A 24,018-nucleotide genomic window follows, 5' to 3' on the forward strand; every position below is an offset into this window, starting at 1 on the left:
GAAGGAAGGAAGGAAGGAAGGAAGGAAGGAAGGAAGGAAGGAAGGAAAGAAAGAAGGAAAGAAAAGAAAGAGAAAGAAAGAAAAAGAAAGAAAAGAAAGAAATAACATTTTAGCAGCTAATTCTCTGGTGGTATTCTCAAAGAATTGATCCATATGTCTACTCAGAGACATTCTTCCAAGTCTGAAACGAAATTCGTTTTACAGGTACTTTACCACTGGACTGGGGACAGACTGGAGCTCTTTCACATATACCTAGAACTCCCCACGTTTATTTGGTGATAAGTCATTTAAGAACGCATTATTTTAGAGCAGTGCAATGGCATGGTACGAATAAGTAAAAACCAAATAGCCAGGCACTGTTGAGATAAAATCAGGATACATGTAGTTTTGTTTTGGGTTTTTTTGGTTTTTGTTTTTTGTTTTTTTACCTCATTAATTCTCTGGAATATCTGCTTTATACCAGACAGTAATAGTTCCTGAGGATGGAGTGATGAATAACACAATTTCCTTTCCCTCATGGAGTCTACATTTAAGATCTGCACTGGTTGAAAGGTCACACCAGACCAGTATAGGTCACAGTGCTTCCAGCTCAGTGCTCATAAACAATGACCAAAAAGTGCCTGAGCGTGAACTTCAGGGACACAGCCTTCCAAGGCATGCTCATGTTATTTTTACTGAAATTTTCACTTGAGATTAATTATGGATTCACACGCAGTTGTAATAAATAATACAGAGAGATCCTGTGCTCCCTTCACCCAGTTTCCTCCAGTGATAACATCTTGCAAAGTGATACTAAAACACCAAAACCAGGAATGTGACATTGATACAATCAATACACCGATCTTATTCAAATTTTACCAGTTGTACATGTGTTCATTTGTGTGTGTGTGTGTGCGCGCGTGCATGAGTTTAGTTCTATGCAATTTTATCACACATGTAGGTTTCTGTATTCACCATCACAGTCAAGATGCAGTTTATAACAATACCCACTTCCCTTCCGTACCCACTCCTGGGAACCATTAATCTGTTCGATGTGTCTATTGTTATTTCAAGATTGTTATACGAATGGAATCATACAGTATGTAACCTGTGGAATCCACTTTCTTTTTCTTTTTAAACTTAGCATAATTCCCTCAATATACATCTAAGTTGTTGCATTATCAACAGCTCATTCCTTCATACTGATGAATGTTGTTGAGATTTTAGTATTCATCATAATTCTTTTTGTCCTGAATATGCACATGAAGTATTCTGGATCAGAGACAGATTAACGTTATTCACTTAAAAATCAAATAGTGATGATGTGGATGCCACCCACCAATTCTTATTCTTGAGACAGCATGATAGAAGTCAGGTCGAAATTCCTATACATACAAACTTAAAGGTCTGTACCACTGGTGAAGAATGGAATAAAATAGATTTTCTCTGTGTATGTACAAGAGAAAGAGGTAGCTGGCTCCCCCTTTCCTCCCAAAAGGAGAGAGAAAAATCTTTCCTCCTTGGAGAGGGGACATAAAAGTCCCTGGTTTCTCCCTCTAGCTTTTGTAATGTAAATATATCTCTCCAAATGCAGAGAGATATGGTGTCTCTGACTTTTATGACCTAGAGATGCCTTCAAGATCCCCATCTTTATCTTCTTTTGAGATGTAAATGAATACCTCTGGAGTTAGGTAGGTCTCCCTGGGTTTCCCGCACTGTCTTGACAGTTGTAAATTAAGTTCTCATGGCTTGCTCAGCCCCAGATCTTACATTTTCAGTAAAATGTATTCAGAAAGCCCAACTCAGCAGGAACATAAAAATATTTTATCTACAACCCACAGTAGTAGTCCATATTATTAACATTATTAAGATTACTTCAATTTGTTTCACCAAATGAAGGATATTTGGGTTTCCCTTTTTTGGCTATTACAAATGAAGCTGTAATGTACCTTCATGGACAGGTTTTTATGTGAACGTAAGTTTTTATTTCTCTGGTGTAAATGCCCCAGAGTACAATTGCTAGGTCATCTAATAATTGCATGTTTAGTTTAGAAGAAACTGCCAAACTGTTTTCCAGAGTGGCTATACATTTTTATAAGATACTTTAACCACATGCAACGTAGACCACTGTCTCCAACTCATGCCTTATCACATGTTCCCCTCATGTTGGGGAGCGCTGGAGCAACTGTAGAGAATTTTGTGATCTCGCTAAGAGGAAAGTGAGTGAGAGATACTTTCAGATTGAGTTTAGTGAAATATAATTATGTAGCTCAAAATTATATGCAGAAATAGTGGTATTCCCAGCCCAGGGTATGAATGGTTTCTAGGAATACCTTAACTGCTCTGTATCAACTCCACCGGTGATTGATTGATTGATTGATTGATTTTTAATTTTTTTTTAAGATTTTATTTATTTGCGAGAGAGAGAATGAGAGACAGAGAGCATGAGAGTGAGGAGGGTTAGAGGGAGAAGCAGACTCCCTTCTGAGCAGGGAGCCCGATGTGGGACTCGATTCCGAGACTCCAGGATCATGACCTGAGCCGAAGGCAGTTGCTTAACCAACTGAGCCACCCAGGCGCCCTCCACCGGTGATTTAAAATGAAGGTGCACAGTATGAGCCTATTCTACCCACTGGAAGTATGTGTACAATAGAATAGAACTAAAGTCTGATGCATACATAGAGTCAAGAGTTAGTTTGTAGAAAGTTCTTCCAAATCTTATATCTCATATATACTAAGACATTTTCTATAGACTTTCCTAAAATTATATGGCTGTAAATTTTTTGTCATATAATGAATTGAGAAGGTGAATTATGCTTTTGGAAGTATTAGTAATACAAAAACAAATTCAAATAAAACATGCAAGATAAGACACTATTTTTCTTTTATTATCTCTATAGGAAAATAATAAAATTTTACTCATACCAGGAGGCAATCAAAGGGCTTATAGACACTTACACAGTATAAAGGTATGTCAGGCAGATAATTAATGAAAGTATTATGTTTTATTTGTTTTCAGTGACTTGTGATATTAGCCTTTTCTAATTTGAAATCTGTTCTAAATTATTTTCTCTTTCTAATTGTGTACTAACTTGTATATCTCATTTTGTATTCATAATTGTCTATTCTCTTTCTTAAAAGAGCCCCAAATTGTATAAACTTTAGGCCTCACAAAACCTGAATCCATTCCTTCTTATAACATCCACGTTGTCAGAAATAAATAAATATCCAAATTTGACCCCCAAAATGGCCAACATTAAGTAGGCACACCAATTATTCCAGATTTACTTAATAATTACACAGGTGAGAGATGGGGACCTTAGCATCCGAACCTACTTCTGAGAATAGGTAAACACAGCCACTCCAAAAAATCTAGAGTGGGAATTCCTAAAGAAAGTTCATAAGTTTACAAGAAACAGTATTATTACTACTAGCACTGTTGTTATAAAATACTTTTAATTATTAGCATTTATTGTATTTTTTTAACTTTAAAGATTAGTTTTATTTTTATTTAATTTAATTCTTTAAGAAACTCTCTGGAGTAGTAATAACAGGATATTATAATTAAATTCATTTTACATGTGGGAAAAAGAATTTCAGCATGATTGGTTGGCTTTCTGCCAGCCACCCCAGCCCCGCCCTGCTGGTGCTCTCTCTCTTGCTCTATCTCAAATAAACAAAATCTAAAAATCTAAAAATAAATAAATAAATAAGAAGATAGAGGTTAAATAACTTGTTTAAGGTCAAACAACCTAGTGAGTTGCATAGATAGTATTTGAGTTCAGAAGTCCATGCTCTTTTCCAATCCTATCTAAATTAGAGATGACACCGTGAGAACAAAACTTCGTGGTTTTTTTTTTTAACATTTATATACTTTAGAGCAAGAGAGCAGAGGTTAGGGAAGGGGCAAAGGGAGAGGGAGAGTGAGTCTCAAGCAGACTCCACACTGAGATCACAACCTGAGTCGAAACCAGGAGTCAGATGCTTAACTGGCACCCCAGAACATCCAGGCACCCCAGAACAAAACTTTTAAATTGTCATTGGTGAAAGGTTTGACCTCAGTGGACATGTGTTACTTAATTTACTAGCCAAAAGGAATTAATATAAGGCCATATATAATAAGGCCACTAGAATTTTAGAAGCTGAATTTGGGAGTATGCATAAGCTGGAGGTCTCAAGCAGGTGGCTATCTATGGGTAAGAGATAATCATAAAATGTTGACATCTGCGTGTAAAACGTCCTATCAGGCATTTCTTTGATCATCCACTTTGCAAAACCTGCCTGTATACTATATTTCCATCTTCCTTCATATTCCAAGATGTTTTCTAATAAGTGTTTATTGTGAAATTCTCAAATACATGTCTGGAAATAAGTTGCCTTTGATAAATGGCTGATGTTGATTTGACTGTGACCTGATTTTTTTAAGCTATAGAATATTTCTATGGGATTTTTTTAAGCAGAAGGTTTCAAGGTGATTCCTGCTGCCAAACTGCTAGCAGCAGTAGGTTCTAATGTCTAACTTTAATTCCAAATCTTCATTAAAACCTCTGAGATTATCCCTTGTCCATTTGATCCCCTTTTCTAGAGTCTCATAGTAATTTTATTGTTGTGGCAACTCCTATTTTTTAATTAAAGCATAGCTGGCACACCACGTTACATTAGTTATATAGTTTCTGTCGTACAACATAGTGATTTGACAATCCTATACATTATGCTATGCTCAGCACAGTGTAGCTGCTATCTGTCTGTGGTAACTCTTGTTGGGCGTTTTTATAGAGTTGACTTTGATTCAATGTCCCGTGAATAGGAGATTCTTGCGTATAGGAACCATATTCCATTAATCTCTCTATTCACAGTGCCCAGCACAGGGGAGATGCTAAAAAAATATATCTACTTAACTAAATTATTGAAAATGCCATCAAAATTGGTAATCATGAAGTCACTTGTGATAAAGAAATGATGGGGTGGTAGGCAAGGAAAAGTAGAAGTTTGGCACTATAATTTTAGAAGTTTAGAGAGTTTTCCCAGAACAACTGTGGAGAGAATTAACATTAGCACTATATAGTGCTCTCACTATAATTGAAAAATGACTGCTTTTTGATTCACTCTGACATTATTGTTATTAGAAGCTTGTGCTACTTCATCATTTAAAGCAATTAAATACCATTAAAGGTTCTGCCCTTTTGGTAGAACAAGTTCTTTTCAATGTTTCTATAATTTATCTTAAGCTTTCCACCAATACAGTTGGTGGGAGGGTATCCCCTTATTCTGGGATTTATTTACCTCAAGGCTGGAACATTTTGTTCAACTAAGAATTTTTACTGGGACTTTGTATCTCAATGTCTTTTTATTCTTATTGTATATTATTCAATATTCAGGGCTCCCTTTTTTTTTTTTCCTGAACCCATATGACCCTTTATCTCTGATTTCTCTCAATTCCCTTTGACCTTTGCTTGAAAACCTACAAAACATTGGCCAGTTCTTTTCTTGCTACAGTCAGGCAAAATAACCAACATATACAAAATTCTCACTCTTTCCAAAAATTTCATCTAGAATCATGGCTCACTGAGAACCTGTTATCTACATTCCATGTAAGCAAAAGTATCTGCTTTACCAAATATTTCCCCAAAGCATAGTTTCTCCCATATTCTACCTTGTTCTTCATCACACACACATATTAAACACTTAAAAAAAGGCAAATATTTTAGTTCATTGTTAAAGTAGAATCCCATTCCAAAGTACTCAATTTTATACTACTCACTGTAGTGCTAGATAAAATGATAAAATGTGAAATCACAGTGACATTACACAGTAGATGATTATTTCTTACTCACATAAAGTCTAAAATGGAAAACTGGATGCCCTTCTGATTTGCAGGTGGCTATTCTCTCTGTCATAATTTATGGAACCGTATATTTTTCTACCCTGTGGCTCTGCCATCCTCAACACGTGAGTTTCAAAGGTATAGTGTCCACCTATATCAAGAGAAAGTGGAAAGAATGTGGAGGGTCACATGTGAGTTCTTTATGAACCAGGCTTGGAAGTGCCTACACATTTCCATTCACGTACAGTTGGTTAGATCTCGGGGCACCTGGCTAGCTCAGTCAGTAGAGCATGCAACTCTTGATCTTAGGGTTTTGAGTTTGAGCCCCATGTTGGGTGTAGAGATTACTTAAAAATAAAAAATCTTTTAAAAAATTGGTTAGATCTCAGTCACATAGTTCCACTATTTGGAAGGCTGAACGAAGAAAGAATGGTATTTGGGGAATTCATGGTCATCTCTGTTGTGGTAATACATAATTAAACTACATAGTTGTGTGCTATTAAATAAATATAACATTACTTAATATCAAAATGGTGATTAATAAGCTGAAACAATCACAGCAGATCCTTGGAGGAGGTGGTATTTGAGCTGTGACTTTGAAGGTAGGTATGGGGGTGCCTGGGTGGCTCAGTCGGTTAAGTGTCTGCCTTTGGCTCAGGTCATGATCTCAGGGTCCTGGGATTGAGCCCAGCGTCAGGCTCCCTGCTTAACAGGGTGTCTGCTTCTCCCTCTGCCTCTGCTCCTCTCCACACCCCCCTGCCCCGGGCTTGTGCTCTCTCTCTCAAATAAGTAAGTAAGTAAGTAAGTATGTAACTAACTAACTAACTAACTAACTAACTAAATAAATAAATAAATAAATAAATAAATAAAATCTTAAGAAAAAAAATAAAAGTAGGCATGAATGGAAGTAATGGGGAAGGTACAGCCATAGTAGGGGTATGAGATAGGGCTGAAAGTAAGCTACTTTTCTCTTCTGAGGGTAATATTATCTTGCCCTGCCTGCCTCACAAATTTATAGATATGAGATCTTTGACCTATTGCCTTGGTAATTTGTCTTACAAAGAAGGACAATATTATTTGGGAATTATGGCTATGTTTTCAGAGAGCAAAAAGTATCCCAGTCTTTGTGACCCACTGTTCAACTAGTTTACAAGTATAAAATAAGAAAAACGTGGTAGAGAAGAATTATTGTATCAAAGTATTAGGCAATTTTAGATACTGAACCTTGGCTTTTGTATTCAAAGAAGAGTTTTGCCACCATATTAATTAATGAATTTTGGAAGGCAGATTATATCAAACAAGTATATAAGCAAGTTCTCATTCTGTTTCCAATAGGAATCACCCTGTAGTCTTCATTGAAGAATAAAGCTTTGGGATCTTGCCTAACTTCTGTTTTTGGCCATTGACAGGGATCTTTTTACTAGTACCATCTACTTCTGATAGCTTCACCCTGAGAGTAGGAGCTCATTCTTGTTAGTTCTTATTTACATTCTGGAAATTGGTCAGAATTTTACAACATCAAAGGGCACAGGAGAATGTCTATTCTAATCTATTCATGTTATACACAAGGATAATTGAAAACAAAGATGTTCAGTGAGTTACTCAAGGTCATTTAGGCCATTACTGGAATAGTTTCCAATTTTAGAACTCTTGCCAATATATGCTGTATTTAAAAAATCACCTCTTCCTCCAATTTTGTTTATGCCTGATTTTCTCATCACTCAAACTTTTCTACTCAAAAGTAAACTGCCTTTGTTAGCCTGGCAATGTCTTTTCTCTTTAAATTTTAAAGTGGACAGTTGTGATGCCAAGTAGTGTCATAATTCTAAAAATTTATTATTACTGACTGTCTCAGTTTTCATATAGAGAAGAATTGTCATTATTAGAGAGTTGATGCAAAATTTCGTTTTTGAGGTAAATTTTGATAGAAGATAGGTATTCAACATTTCCTGCTGATTAATTTATGAACTATTTGGTTAATAGAAATACTCTACAACTCAGGGACAAAACATCAATAATTTATTCTTACATATGCGTCTGTAGGTCAGCTCATTCTGCCGAACTAGGCTAGGCTCAGGATGTGCTTGGCTCAAAGTCGTAGGTCAATTCTCTGTCTTCTGTATATGTCTTATACTTAGACCAGCAGCTGCCTGAAGCATGTTCTTAGAATAAAAGTCAGGAGAACAAGACCAATAGTGCAGTATATTTCAAGCCTCTGCTCACATGTCTCTGTTAATGCCCCCTTGGGCAAATCTCATCATATAGCCAAATCCTGTGTCTCAGGAGTAGGGAGGTATAGTCTGCTAACATGAAGTCATCATCAGATCAGTCAGCATAATATGATAATTAAAAGCTTAGACATTGGAGTGAAACAGACCTAGATATCAATCCTGGCTCTACCATTTACTATGGTGACATTGGATGAGTTTCCTAACTACTCTGGTTCTCAAGTTTCTCTTCTATAAAATGGGCATGATATAACATTTCTTTTGTAGTGAACATCAGTAATACACATAAACTACAGAGTGATGATTCAATAAAGTATAACTGCTATTTTATTACTGCTGCTTTTACTAGTGTCCTATAAGACACATGGATGCTGAATAGTAGGACATTTATGCATTTGGCTGTGGTAACTCTAATTCTTACTATTAACCTACTCAGTAGGGTGATCTCTAGAAAAAAATCCTGCCTCAAAATGTACTTTATGGGGCGCCTGGGTGGCTCAGTTGGTTAAGCGACTGCCTTCGGCTCAGGTCATGATCCTGGAGTCCCTGGATCGAGTCCCGCATCGGGCTTCCTGCTCGGCAGGGAGTCTGCTTCGTCCTCTGACCCTATCCCCTCTCAGGTATTCTCTCTCATTCTCTCACTCTCAAATAAATAAATAAATAAAAATCTTAAAAAAAAAAAGTACTTTATGTACTCTCAAAATTGGCCAAGCTATTGTTCTGGCAGGTCTCTTGAAGCTCTAGAATCCTCGCTTCTACATATTTTCCTAGTTTTATAAAAAGAAGAGAGTGACAACTCTCAAAGAAGATGATTGAAGTTGAGAAGTAATGAATCTACAAATGACTGTGGATCAGTGACCAAACAGAAAAACCCCATACACAGAGATTTAAGAATTCACATCACAGCATTTCTTCTCCCCCAACCCTTTGATAGTATTAATTCCCTATTCCCAAACTCCCCATGGACACACAAAAATATCAACAGCCTACATAAAGACAACGATGATTAAAGTGGCCAATTCTAACACAAACAATTTGAATCATTCCACAAGATGACACTCATACTGGGTGTTAGGCTCTCTTGTGAAAGAAATTGCAAGGTTTTATATGGTTGTAGAATAACCAGAAATATGACTTATGTTTTCCAGCTTCCGTAGCTGACTTCAATGATCTTGTAACAGGCATGAAAAAGGCAAAATGCTGTACTGCCATTTGAATGAAGCCATCACCAAGGCCTCATGGAAAATGCAAAGTAAGTAACCACAAAGGCTTCTATTTTGAATGAACTCGTGGAAATTTTATATGTGAAAATAGTATTAAAATTGTAAAATACATCACTGTGGGTGTGTTAGAAAACAGCTGGTCTTGTTCTTCCCCTTCCCACATTTCTACATTATTCCATATGCTGTGATAACTACACACACACACTGTTGTTATCAGAATTTTATTTTGTTCTTGTTGTTATGTTTAAGAGTTTTCCAAAATAATCTCAAATCTCTTGAATCCATCTGGAACATTATCTGGAATACCAATATATCACAAATATATTAGACTGAACCATATAAAATTTCCATTACTTATGTAAAAATTGCCAAATACCAATAATTTCATGGTGTTGACTACTAGATAACAATGTGGTTGGGGATAGAAATAAAGTGGGGAAGGGACATGCATTGGTTCTTAAATAGTGAACAAGATCCAAGTAGACTATTGGTGGGGAAGTCCTTCTAGGGACCAGCACACCCTGTTTGCACAAAGACTATTCAGAATGGAACAAGTCAGTTGCCCCACCCCTGGTGTTCCCAGTGACAGAGGCAAAAGTTAACCATCCTTGCTAGGCAAAGATGTCCATATTCCAAGAGAGAAGATGACAAGATACTTACCAATAGCTGCTTAAATTACTTTTATTAATTCCAATCCACTTGTGATCAGTCTGGGTACTTGATAGAATAGTGTCAAGTCATTGAGCTCATATTCTTCACAAATAATATTTGTATTCTCTTGACATTCGGTTTATTGAAGGAGACAGTATAGTCTGTTGCCTTATCCCAGTCAAGTTATCCACCACAATTTCCAAGGTATAAAATGTGCTCAAGCATGATATAAGGCTAGTCACTAAGCAACCAAATCAACAATAGAATCACAGACAGAGAATATATTGCAGTAATTCTATGCTGTATTAAATATAAATGATGACAAGCCTTAGATTCCAGGTCTGACAATGGTAGGCAATGAGGAAATCTGCCAGAAGAAAGAAGAATACTATGTTGATAATATTGCCATGTAGAATGGAAGTAGGTGGTTTGAAGTCGGAAGAAACTTCGTACATATGTATTTATATTTTATGTCTTCCACTTAGTGTATTACCACTGAAAGAACAAATCAGCAATAGAATATTTTAAAACCTAATTGAAGATGGGTCTAATCTTGAATCCCCACATGTTTTGATTTTTAGCTTTACCAATACAAGTAATCTTGGATTATAGAATGGACAAGGCACATTTGTTTTTCTGAGTATTTTTGCAAGATATATGATGCATTTATTCAGAAGATCAATTTTTTCCCAAAACGTTTCTGAATTTATGATACTGAGAAGTCCCCCAAGTGTATATTCTTGTTCATCTCAAAATAAGGCAAAAAAAAAAAAAAGTTTGTTTTAAGCTAGATGCATTGAAGTTCCCATGGAGAAAATGAAAAATAAAATAAGCAGTGCAATCTGGGCTTCCTTACCTTATTAATAAATAAAGTCATAATAGTTTGCTTATAAACAAGATTCTACAACTGCATAAGTGATGTCAAGTTAGAAAATAGTTACATTTATTCAGATAAACAGTGACTTTTTTTTAAAGTAAGCTTTATGCCCAACATGGGGCTTAAACTCGTGACCCCGAGAGATCAAGAGTTGTATGCTCGGGGCGCCTGGGTGGCTCAGTCGTTAAGTGTCTGCCTTCGGCTCAGGTCATGATCCCAGGGTCCTGGGATCAAGTCCCACATTGGGCTCCCTCCTCGGCGGGAAGCCTGCTTCTCCCTCTCCCACTCCCGCTGCTTGTGTTCCTGCTCTCGCTATCTCTGTCTGTGTCAAATAAATAAATAAAATTAAAAAAAAAAAAAAAAAGGAGTTGTATGCTCTACTGACTGAGCCAAACAGGCACCCCCAGATAAACAGTGACTTGGACAATTACCACAGTAAATTTACTAGTGATTTTCAGAGGTTAAGTAGTCTATCAACTTGAAGAAATAAAAATCAACAACCATAAAATCTTATATAATCTGGGAAAATATGTTGAACCATGCTTATTTCTAGGGATAAATTCTACTTGACCATTTTGTTTGATTCTTTCAATATGCTGTTGAATTTAATTTGCTAGTATTTTGTTGAGAATTTTTGCACCTATATTCATCAGGGATAGTGGCCTGTGGTTTTATTTTCTCATAAGATCTTCATCTGGCTTCGGTACTGAGGTAATGCCAGCCTCATAAAATGAGTTTATGAGTTTTCCTTCCTCTTCTATTTTTGGGAGAGTTTGAGCAGAATTCTCCCTAAATGTTTGACAGAATTCACCAGTGAAGTCGTCTGTTTCTCAGCCTTTTTTTTTGGTGAGTGGTTTTTGATTACTGATTCAATCTCCTTACTTGTTATTGGTCTTTCAGATTTTTTTATTTCTTCACGTTTCTGTCTTGGGTTGTATGTTTCCAGGAGTTCATCCGTTTCTTCTGGGTTGTCCACTTTGTTGGTGTGTAATTGTTCCACCTTCTCGTGATCCTTTGTATTTCCATTATATCAAGTGTGTCTACTGTATCAGGCTGCTTTCTAGCAGTGGCACAGCTGCAGAGGCCTGGGCTGGCTGCCAGTAAGGGTCCTGGTCTGGGAGTGGGGTAGCAGAAGGGACGGAGGCAGGTGGCAACAGCAAGGACAAGTACCTGCAGGGCAAAGACTGGTGAAATCTGCAGGGAAATGGGTTTCTTCGACCTGGTGAAAGCTGCTGGGATTGTTTGCAGAGCAGGTCGCTGGGAACAGAGGTAGCTCCCACTGTGTGGCTGATACCAGTAGCCCCTGTTTTTCTTTCTTATTCCCAAGATTCTATACATCTGAGGTTGGTTGGTCTCTGGGTGGGGTGAAATTGAAGTAGGTCCTTTGTGGGGTGCTCTAAAAGGGTGGAGAACTTGATTGTTCACTCTGCTCTCCCTTTCCTGCTGAGAACAGCTCTTTCTAGCTGGAGAGTTCCCTTTGGCATTGAACAATGCTTGTTTCAGGGATGAGATAATGTAGGCAAGTGAACCTGTTTTTCTTTTCCTTCTTATGCAGTTACTCTCAAGTTTTTGTTTTCCTGTGTTGCTGAAGTTCTTAAAGGGACTACACAGCTCTTCTAGAACTGTTTCTGTTCATAGATTGCTATTTAATTGTTGATCATTGTGGGGAGATGGAGGCTGGGATCTCCTACTCCACCATCTTGGTGACATTAGAAATTGATTTCTTTTATTCATTGTTTCATTTAAAAATATTTAGTGAATGTCACATATGTATATGGTACTGTGATAAAATGAAGCTTTAGTCTAGGAATTACTTGGGTTTAAGGTCCTGACCCAACTCATCTTTGACTCTTCTAGCCCTTGAATAATATAAGGAAAAAGTAAAAGGAAACATACAGGGGTCTGGAGGTGGAAAGAGAATAAAAGAGGAGAAAGGTAGTAAGGGAAAGGAGCAAAAGGAGGATGAGAGGGCAGAAATGTTCCTTGGTATTTAGAAAAATGGTTTGTGTCAAAAAAAAAAAAAAGACATGATCTCCAAGGCCACTTTTTTGCTCACTACACATGTAATCCTTGGCCTTATTTCCCTCATTTGAATAATGGGGATAATATCCACTTCTTTCTTATGTGGATTAAATGAGATCATTACTACAAAGTGTCTGGCACAAAATCAACACTCAATACATAATAGCTGTTACCTAGTTAGATATATCTTAGGAGTCAACTCTCTTCAGACATTTCTTAATCCAAAATCCTTGATGATACTGTGTGAGGGGGAATCAAGACCAAAACAATCAAGTCTGAGGAAACGGTAAAATTAAGTGAATTCACTATTAGAAGATCAAAATAAGTCACCCACATTACAGAGATAGAATAATAAACTCGAAAAGAGTAAGCAACAATGCCAATAAGACAGAATCTACTAAAGGAATCAAAAGAAAAACAAGTAGGGCCATGAGTGTCAAAATCAAGTAAAGTAAGGAAGACTCGAATACATAAGGGTCTGAAAATTTGTCTTTCCTTCCATTCCATATTGCTCAAACTCTCATTCCATTAGAACTCTGGGTCCTATTTTGACTATGTTTGTTTAAAAGGATGAAGTGAGGGGTGACTGGGTGGCACAGTTGGCTAATCGTTGGACTCTTGTTTTTGGCTCAGGTAGTGATCTCAGAATTATGAGATCAAACCCCGTGTCGGGCACCATGCTCAGCGAAGCATCTGCTTAAGACTCTTTCCTTATCCCTCTGCCCCTCTCCCCACATCTCTCAAATAAATAAATGAATAATTAAAAAAATAAAATAAAATGAAAATAAGGAGCACCTGGGTGGCTCAGTCAGTTAAGCATTTGACTCTTGGTTTCAGCTCAGGTCGTGAGATCAGATCTTGGGATCCCTGGCATCAGGCTCCATGCTCAGCAGGGAGTCCTCTTGAGTTTCTCTCTCCCTCTCCCTCTGCCCCTCCACTCTGTTTGCATGCTATCTCTAAAATAAATAAATGAATCTTTGAAAAAAAAAAATAAAATAAAAAAATAAAAATAAAAGGATGAAGTGAAACTGGAAAACTTTAGGAATGAATGATAGCAATGGAAATAAAACCTTATAAAGAAATGATAGAAACAATTTACATCATTTGACTTAGCAAATAGCATTTTACGAAGTGATACAATTAGTACTCAAGATAATTAACTTCACTTTTTTTCCCCTAAACATCAAAGTATTTATTTTCCAAGTCCATGAAAAAACAGAAATAAAAAAGAGGAAGAAAAGAAGTGGGGTGGAGAAAGGTCAAATTAAAACAAGAATTTCAGTTAAAACTAAGAAAGAACTAGATACATAATAAACATGGGAGGAAGTGGCCTGAGGGGTTTTGTTTGGGATTTATTACTTTTGTAGCCTTTAGCATGTTTACAAAGAAACTACTGTTTGTCTTAGACTATTTATATAAGTGTTTTTGAAAGGTGGGAAGCTATAATAATGAATCTCTTATTTTGTGCTTAATAATTTAATAAATCACCCAATCATCTCAAATTCACTAATCATGGAAGAAACAAGTAACTGTGTGCTGTAGAAAGAGTTGTGTGGTATAATAGCTATGAAACTAGAGGAGAAATTAAAATCCTAATTAACATGATTATGTGCAACTGCCAGACAATGATAGTAGCTAATATTTTTGAGTACCAATCCCTGTCAAGGATTACGGTAAGCCCTTTAATGCATGTTTTTAATTCACTCTCACAAAAACTTTGAGTCAACCTGTATTAATATTGCCATTTTACAAATGTAGAAGAGTGTTAAAGAAGGGAACACAGACAATAAATATGAGAGCTGGGATGTAGGCCCAAGTCCAAGCCCAGAGCCAAGGTCTTAACATTAAATCATGCTGTGTTAGCCTAAACCAGGGGTACTAGCTTTGATATCCCTTCAAGGCCAAGACTAGTGTAAGAGAAGAATGGCCATTTGCAACATGGAACAGAAACTAGTATAATTTGTTACTTCTTTTAAAATAATCAGCCTGGGAGGAGTTAAGATGGCAGAGGAGTAGGGGGACACTAAATTCATCTGGTCCCTGGAGTTCAGCTAGATAATTATCAAATGTTTCTGAACACCGGCAAAATCAATCAGAGATCTGAGAAAAAGAAATGCTGCAATTCTACAAATAGAAAAGTGACCACTCTTTGGAAGGTAGGAGGTGCAGAGACTTGAATCAGGGGCTGTATATTGGAGGATATATATACAAGGGGAGGGAGCCTGCTTAAGGAGGCTACTGCAAAGTATTATCAGCGGTGGAGTGCAAAATGGAACTTTTAGAAGTCTGCTACAGTGGGGGATGCCCCTGGCTTAAAGGTGCTCAGATGGCAAAGTGGGGTGGAATCCCAAGTGGGATAGTGTGGTCTCAGGATCCCCAGGGTCACAAGAAGAGCAGGAGTTCCTGAGTGCAGCAGAGTTCCCAGGCATCAAAGCAGGGAAGTCAGCTGAACAGCGAGTTTAGGCACCAGTTTTCTGCTCTGCGTTGCCATAAACTGCAAACCGCTGCATGATTGTGCAACCATTCTCTGGGCAGAGGCCCAGCAAAAGACAGAAGCATGGCAAGACCACCTTCCCTCCCCCGGGAGGAATAGCATGAGTCCTAAAGCAGCAGAATACACATTCTTCTTGAGTGTACATGGAACATTCTCCAGAACAGATCACATACTGGGTCACAGATTACGTATCAACAGGTACAAAAGATTGAGATTATTCCATGCATATATTTAGACAACAGTGCTTTAAAACTTGAAGTCAACTACAAGAAAAAATTTGGAAGGACAACAAATATATAAAGGTTAAAGAGCTTCCTACTAAAGAATGAATGGGTCAACCAGGAAATTAAAGAAAAATGTTTAAAAATACATGGAAACAAATGAAAATGAAAACACGACTGTTCAGAAACATTGGGATGCAGCAAAGGCGGTCCTAGGAGGAAAGTATATAGGAAAACAAGCCTTTCTCAAGAAACAAGAAAGGTCTCAAATACACAACCTAACATTATACACCTAAAGGAGCTGGAAAAAGAACAGCAAATAAAGCCTAAACCCAGCAGGAGAAAAGAAATAATAAAGATAGAGCAGAAATCAGTGAAATAGAAACCAAAAGAACAGTAGAATAGATCAGTGAAACTAGGAGCTTGTTCTTTTAAAGAATTAATAAGATCGATAAACCCCTAGCCAGACTTACCAAAAGAAAAGAGAAAGGACCCAAATAAATAAAATCATGAATAAAAGAGGAGAGATCACAACCAAAGAAATACAAACAATTATAAGAACAAATTATAAGCAATTATAAGGCAACAAATTAGGCAATGTGAAAGAAATGGATGCATTCCTACAAACATATAAACTACCAAAACTGAAATAGGAAGAAACAGGAAGCCTGAACAAACCAATAATCAGCAAAGAAATTTAAAGCAGTAATGAAAGATCTCCCAACAAACAAGAGTCCAGGGCCAGATGGCCTCTCAGCAGAATTATACCAAACATTTAAAGAAGAATTAATACTTATTCATCTGAAGCTGTTTCAAAAAAATAGAAAGGGAAGGAAAACTTCCAAACTCGTTCTGTGAGACTAGCATTACCTTGATCCCAAAACCAGACAAAGACCCCACCAAAAATGAAAATTACAAACCAATATCCCTAATGAAAATGGATGCAAAAATTCTCACTATTAAGATACTAACTAATAGGATTCAATAGTATGTTAAAAGGATTATTCACCAGGACCAAGTGGGATTTATTCCTGTGCTGTAAGGGTGGTTAAATATGCACAAATCAATCAGTGTGATATACCACATTAATAAAAGAAAGGACAAGAACCATATGATCCTCTCAATAGATGCAGAAAAAGCATTTGACAAAATACAGCATCCTTTCTCCATTAAAACTCTCCACAGTGTAGGGATAGAAGGAACATACCTCAATATCATAAAAGCCATCTATGAAAAACCCACAGCAAATATCATCCTCAATGAGGAAAAACTGAGAGCTTTTCACCTAAAGTCAGGAACATGACAGTCAACATAGTATTGAAAGTCTTAGCCTCAGCAATCAGACAACAAAAAGAAATAAACGGCATCCAAATCGGCAAAGAAGAAATCAAATTTTCACTCTTCACAGACGACCTGATACTCTATGTAGAAAACCCAAAACACTCCACCAAAAAAATTGCTAGAACTGGTACAGGAATTCAGCAAAGTGTTGGGATATAAAATCAATGCATAGAAGTCAGTTGCATTTCTGTACACTAACAATGAGGCAGAAGAAAGAGAAATCAAGGAATAGATCCCATTTACAATTGTACCAAAAAGCATAAGATACCTAGGAATAAACCTAACCAAAGAAGTTAAGGATCTGTACTCTGAAAACTCTAGAACACTTATGAAAGAAATTGAGGAAGACAAAAAGAAATGGGAAAACATTCCATGCTCATGGATTGGGAGAATAAATATTGGTAAATGTCTATACTAGCCCAAGCAATCTACACATTCAATACAATCCCTATCAAAATACCACCGGCATTTTTCACAGAGCTGGAACAAACAATCCTGAAATTTGTATGGAACCAGAAAAGACCCCGAATAGCCAAAGGAATGTTGAAAAAGAAAATCAAAACTGGTAGCATCACAATTCTGGACTTCAAGCTCTATTACATAGCTGTCATCATCAAGACAGTATGGTACTGGCACAAAAACAGACACATAGATCAACGGAACAGAATAGAGAACCCAGAAATGGACCCTCACCTCTATGGTCTACTAATCTTCGACAAAGCAGGAAAGAATATCCAACGGAAAAAAAGACAGTCCCTTCAACAAATGGTGTTGGGAAAATTGGATGGTCACATGCAGAAGAATGAAACTTCTGGAGGGGTGGTGGGTGGGGGGATGGGGTAACTGGGTGATGGGCATTAAGGAGGGCACTGGGTGTAATGAGCACTGAGTGTTACATGCAACTGATGAATCGCTAAATTCTACCCCTGAAACTAACATAAAAAAATGAAAAAACAAATAACCAGGCCTTTTCCTCAGGAATCCATGTCATGCTCTAAGATGACAAACTTGGAAATATTGAGGATCTTATTTCATTTTCACCCACCTATCTTGTTATGGTGCTCTTTGTTATTTACAAATTAATTGGAAATGTACCAACAAATAGAATAGTCTGTGGCTTAAGTACTCATCAAAATTTTTAAAAATATGTCTGCTAGCTAAGTCTCAGCATTCTCAAATACAGTTAACCTCCATGTCGTTAAGATGAAATTTTTCCACAAAAAAAAAATAGAATCTATTCTTTTACTTATATAGAGAAAGAATCTATTCTTTTACTTATAAAGAAAAAAAAAAGCATTGTATGTATTATCAAGTTTGAGAAGTAGAACCTATTCTTTTACTTATAGAGAGAGGAAAAAAGAAAAAAAACATTGTATGTATTATCAAGTTTGAGAAGCAGCATATTTTTTTTCTCTTAAGATAAAGGGGAGTTTTGTGTGTGTGTATGTGTGTGTGTGTGAGAGAGAGAGATAGAGATCTCTTCATTTTTTAAAAAATTTTTATGCTTCTTTTTTTTCTTTCCGACTTTTTATTTAAATTCCAGTAAGTTAACATACAGTATAGAATTGAGTGATCCAGTACTTCCACACAACACCTGGTGCTCATCAAAAGAGGTACAGCCCTTAATCCCCATCACCTATTTCACCCATCCCTCCACCCACCTCTCCCTTGGTAACCACCACTTTGTTCTCTATGGTTGAGAGTCTGTTTCTTTGTTTTCCTGTCTGTTTCCCCCCCTATGTTCATTTGTTTCATTTCTTAAATTCCACATATGAGTGAAATCATATAGTGTTTGTCTTTTTCTGGCTGATTTATTTTGCTTAGCATTATACTCTTTAGCTCCAACCGCATCATTGCAAATGGCAAGATTTCATTCGTTTGATGGCTGAGTAATATTCCATTGTATATATATATATGACCTCTTCTTTATCCATTCATCAGTTGATGGACACTTGGGCTCTTTCCATATCTTGCCTATTGTTGATAATGCTGCTATAAACATCGGGGTGCATGTATCCCTTCAAATCAGTCTTTTTGTATCCTTTGGGTAAATCCCTAGTAGTGCAATTGCTGGATTGTTGGGTAGTTCTATTTTTAACTTTTTGAGGAACCTCCATACTGTTTTCCAGAGTGGCTGCACCAGTTTACATTGAGGGGAGTTATTTTTTTCACTGAATTATTAAACCTCATTCAGAACTACCAAGTCTAAATCTGAATGGTCAAACACACAGGCTATTCTCATCTGAGATCTCTGGCCTGAATCATACACCAAGCTGCTTCACAGTTCCATGCTGAATGTTTTACTTATATTTTTTTTCATGGCAACATTTTCATATTTGAAGAATTTTTCCCCATGTGATGATGAACTGTGAAGATAAAATGAACTTTTTGTAGTTTGTTCATTGTCAAGTTTAGAACCAGAGTTCTCCCTTCCCATGCCACATAGACAGTTCCATTTTTCCTTAAAAAGTAAAAAAAAGAACCCCACTGTCAGCAAAGACAAAGCAAGACTCCAATGAGTTTTCAGAATTAAGTCTAGTATACTTTTCCAAAAGGGAAAAAAAATGCTCTGAGTTAAATCTGATTAGTATTTAAGTTACTATGTATTCGATAATACATTGAAAGAGACAAGCAAATGGTAAGGTTTGGATTAATAAATACAATCAATACAGACACTGTACTTTTTAACTTTATTTATTTACTTGCTTACTTATTTGAGAGAACAGGGGGAGGGGCAGAGGAGAGGGAGAGAACCAACCCCACCCCCCAGCAGACTCTCTGCTGAGGGTAGAGCCCAACTCGGGGCTCTATCCCAGGACCCTGAGATCATGACCTGAGCTGAAATCAAGAGTCAGATGCTTAACCAACTGAGCCACCCATCCACCCCTAACTTTATTTTTTAATTATATAAGTATATATATTTAAGGTATACAATATCACGATTTGCTGTATGTATATGAAATGATTACTACAGTCAAGCTAATTACCATATCATTTCACATGATGTTTTATGAGCGCACCTGAAATTTACTCTTAGCAAATTTCTAGTATCTAATATAGTATGATTAACTATAATCATTGTGCAATACATTAGCTCTCTAGACTTATTCACCAATACTGATAATGACTTAAACTGTAATAACAAAGAGAAATATAAAGATGCTAGAATAATGATTTGAAAAAAAATATTCTGTTTATTACATGATAGTTTCTTTTCATGAGTAAAAATTGCTAGATGCTCTATTTAAGCAGAGAAATCAAAATGAACTGATGTGGCTGGAACATCTCTTATTGCTTCTCTATCATGGCCTTCAGGATCAGTGGTGACTCTCCCATGTTTCATCCCAGGGCTATTTCATGTCACGTAGGAACATACATTTCCTTTATCCAATGGTGCAAATTCACATAAACTTTCCCATTTACTACTCCTGTCCTCTCTCACAGAATAGATGTTGTGACTTAAATCGGAATAGTAGTCCTGGAAATGGACTCTTAGAGGTAATTTGGAAGAAATAGAAGCACATCATTCTGACAAGAACCCTGGGGTTTTTATAGACAATTGGATTCAATCTTTAGAATTGATGAAATTAGTAGAAATCACAGAAGCTGAGCAGTTGCTATACTAGCATGAGTTTTTATTTTGGGTTTTTTTTTTTAAAGGGAATTTCTTTTATTTTTTTAAAGATTTTATTTATTTATTTGAGAGAGAGAGTGAGTGAGAGAGAGAGCACAGAGCCCCAGGTGGGGGTAGGGCAGAGGCAGAGAGAGAGGAAGAAGCAGGCTCCCCGCTGAGCAGGGAACCCGATGCGGGGCTCCATCCGAGGACCATGGGATCATGACCTGAGCTGAAGGCAGGTGCTTAACCGAATGAGCCACCCAGGCACCCCAGGTTTTGTTTTTTTAAGGAAGAATTCCATCATCTAAATAAATAGTGAATGCTTGACTATTTTGAACATCATAATAGAAATGCAACATCTAGAAATCTCTTTCTGTGTTAAAAGACTTTTCAAATCTCTGAAAATTATGTTAGGAATCACTACTACAAAATGGGATCACATGAATTTATGTTTATCCCATGCCATTAATCAAAGAAAGGCACATTCTACATCTTCTAATCTGCAGTTCTGTAAGCAAAGCGCAGGGATGGGTGCTCTAATTTGAGTGGATGGGGCTACACTTGTTTTTCCATTCAAATGGCCTACATTCGACATTTCTAGAAATTCTAATACTAACATTTGGATGCAGAGCCTTCATTCTCTGCTCATTGTTCAGTACTGTTAATAGTCACAGTATAGAGACAGATCTATTAAAATGATCATTTGAATGTTAACGTAGTTTAGAAACATGGGAAGATCATTTTGGAATTTTGAGGGGAAAATGTGTTAAACATCTTATTTGAGTGTAGAATGATACTCTTACGTTTTCTGCTGTCAATAAATAAAAAAAATCCAGCCACTAACATACTACTAAATTTTAAAATGTCTTTATTTTGGGGCACCTGGGTAGCACAATTGGTTGAGCGTCTGACTCTTGGTTTCAGCTCAGGTCGTGATGTCAGGGTCCTGAGATCAAGCCCCACACTGCTTCAGATTCTCTCTCCCTCTGCCCCCCCCCCCTTGTGCTCTATTTCTCTCTCTCTCTCTCAAATAAATAAATAAATCTTAAAAAAAAATAAATGTCTTTATTTTGATACAGCTTGCATGCTGATGTTTTCAAATGATGTATATTAGTAGTTTTGATTGTGCACAACATTTTTTTCAGTGTCAGTGTTCAATTTTTATTAATGGGAAGGAATGTGATATTAGAATAATAGCATCTACTATTACCCTCAGAAAATTCCAGGATATGCTTGCTATGTTTTCTGCTGAAACTAATTTTTTTTTTTAAAGATTTTATTTATTTGAGAGAATGAGAGAGAGAGAGAGCATGAGAAGGGGGAGGGTCAGAGGGAGAAGCAGACTCCCTGCTGAGCAGGGAGTCCAATGCGGGACTCGATCCTGGGACTCCAGGATCATGACCTGAGCGGAAGGCAGTGGCTTAACCAACTGAGCCACCCAGGCGCGCTGAAACTAAATTTAATTTAGATGCTTTACCAATACATTTCCTGTTTCAGTTATTATATTGCAAAGTAACATTTTTTTAATTTTCATTGAGGTACAGAAGGTATGTGAGTAGAGGTAACATTATTTATAAAAATATCAGTAGACCGGGCGCCTGGGTGGCGCAGTTGGTTAAGCGACTGCCTTCGGCTCAGGTCATGATCCCAGGGTCCTGGGATCGAGTCCCACATCGGGCTCCCGGCTCAGCGGGGAGCCTGCTTCTCCCTCTGACCCTCTCCTCTCTCATGCTGTTTCTCTCTCACTCACTCTCTAATAAATAAATAAATAAAATCTTTAAAAAAAAAATTAAAAAAAAAAAATATCAGTAGACCTACTGTAGAAGACCTAGACTTAATGCCTACCACTAATAGATTGTGCCTTCTTACTTTTGTGAACTTCAAGGTCCTAGAAAGTTCCAAAACTCAATGATTAAGATTTGAGAGAACATGTAAACATATATAATACTACAGATTTTTTCAATGTCAGATTGACATCAAATGAAAGCCAGTAGGAGAACCAAAGTCCTACAGACCTCAGTACAATTCCAGTTATGTACAGTTTAAGTGGCAAGTTGTTAAACAATTGAATAATTTTCTAAGTTTATATATAAAATTAGTCAAAGATTTATTCATGTCAGAGGCATCTGCTTAAATATTTATACTATAGAAAATACTGTCAAATCCTTAAAAATTGCAAATAGTCAGTAAACAAATATTTATTGGAGTCTTGCTATGTGAAGGATGTTTCTATAGCTGGAGATACACTGATGATGAAAATCAATATCCTTGTCCCCAAAGAGGGAAAAGACAAGAACTAAATAAGGTATATAAGATGAACTCAACTACTGATGAATACTGCAAATAAAATAATGTGGAAAGAGGGACTGGTAGGCATTCTCTGAGGAGGTCCCCTTTGAAATGAGAACTGAACAATGAAAAGGAGGCATCCATGCAATGATTTGGGAGAAGAGTATTCTTGGTATGAGAAACATCACATGTTTAGACTTCGCCTGTTTAAGTATAAAAAGCCAGTATGGGTGGCCATATTGAAAAAAGGAAAGTGGAGGGAGAAGCAACCAGGGAGAGGCAGGGGCAGACAATGCAGGGCTTCTGAGGCCACTGAAAACAGGTTGGTGTTGATTCCTGTGGCTAAAGGAAGCCATTCGAGTGCTGAAGCAAAGCAGCACCATTATCTGCTTTACATTAGTTTCTGAGTATAAGGTAGGTGTGGCAGGGCAAAGAGGAAGCAGAGAAACTGTACAGGAAGGTGTTTCCTTACTGGAGGTGAGCGATAATGGCAGACTGGTCCAGACTTAAACTGTGCAGATGGACGTAAGTACAGTGGTCCCCCTCTTAGCCACAGTTCCACTTTCTGTGGTTTCACTTACTCCCAGTCAACCATGGTCCTCATTCTGTTGTAGCATCAGAAGGTCAGTAGTAGCCTAACACTAGGTCACGTACCTGTGCCATTCACCTCACTTTATCTCATCCCGTAGGCATTTTATTATCTCACATTATCACAGGAAGAAGAAGGGTGAATATTAGATATTTTAAGAGAAAGAGAGACCACACTCACATAACCTTTATATTGTTATAATTGTTCTATTTTCTTATTAGCTATTGTTAATAAACTCTGACTACACTTAACTTAAAAATTAAATTTTATCATAGGTATGTATGTATAGGAAAAAACACGGTATATATAGGGTCCAGTACTATTCGCAGTTTCAGGCATCCACCAAGGGTCTTATAATGTATCCCCCGCAATAAGAATGGACTACTGTGGTCAGACTCAGGATGTACATTTTAGAGGTAGAGCTGATGGAGTATATAGATGGATTGGAGCTGAGATGAAAGGAGAAGAATCAAGTATGAACTCTAAGTTTTAGTCTGAATTGCTAGATAGATTGCAAATCCATTTACTAAGAGGGGGAAGGTTGTTATTTAAATGGAAACAGATGGTTCTTTAGTGGCTACATTCAGTTGGAAACATCTAGGAGGAATGTATCTAAGGTTCAGGGGTAGAAATATGCATTAGAGAGTCCTTAGTACATGCTTTG

The 24,018-nt window shown here is 37.0% G+C and overlaps 1 long non-coding RNA gene across 2 annotated transcripts in view; it reads left to right on the top strand.

Moving 5' to 3' along the window:
• Positions 1 to 24,018, top strand: part of LOC118015700 — a 238,291-nt gene that overhangs the window by 157,030 nt on the left and 57,243 nt on the right. For both annotated transcript variants that reach the window (XR_004680683.1, XR_004680684.1), the window contains exon 3: positions 9,180 to 9,283. This is a non-coding gene — a long non-coding RNA (uncharacterized LOC118015700). The remainder of the gene's footprint in view (positions 1 to 9,179; positions 9,284 to 24,018) is intronic.

Source organism: Mirounga leonina, unplaced genomic scaffold (assembly GCF_011800145.1).
Source record: "Mirounga leonina isolate KUSES-001 unplaced genomic scaffold, KU_Mleo_1.0 Mir_166, whole genome shotgun sequence".
NCBI lineage: Eukaryota > Metazoa > Chordata > Mammalia > Carnivora > Phocidae > Mirounga > Mirounga leonina.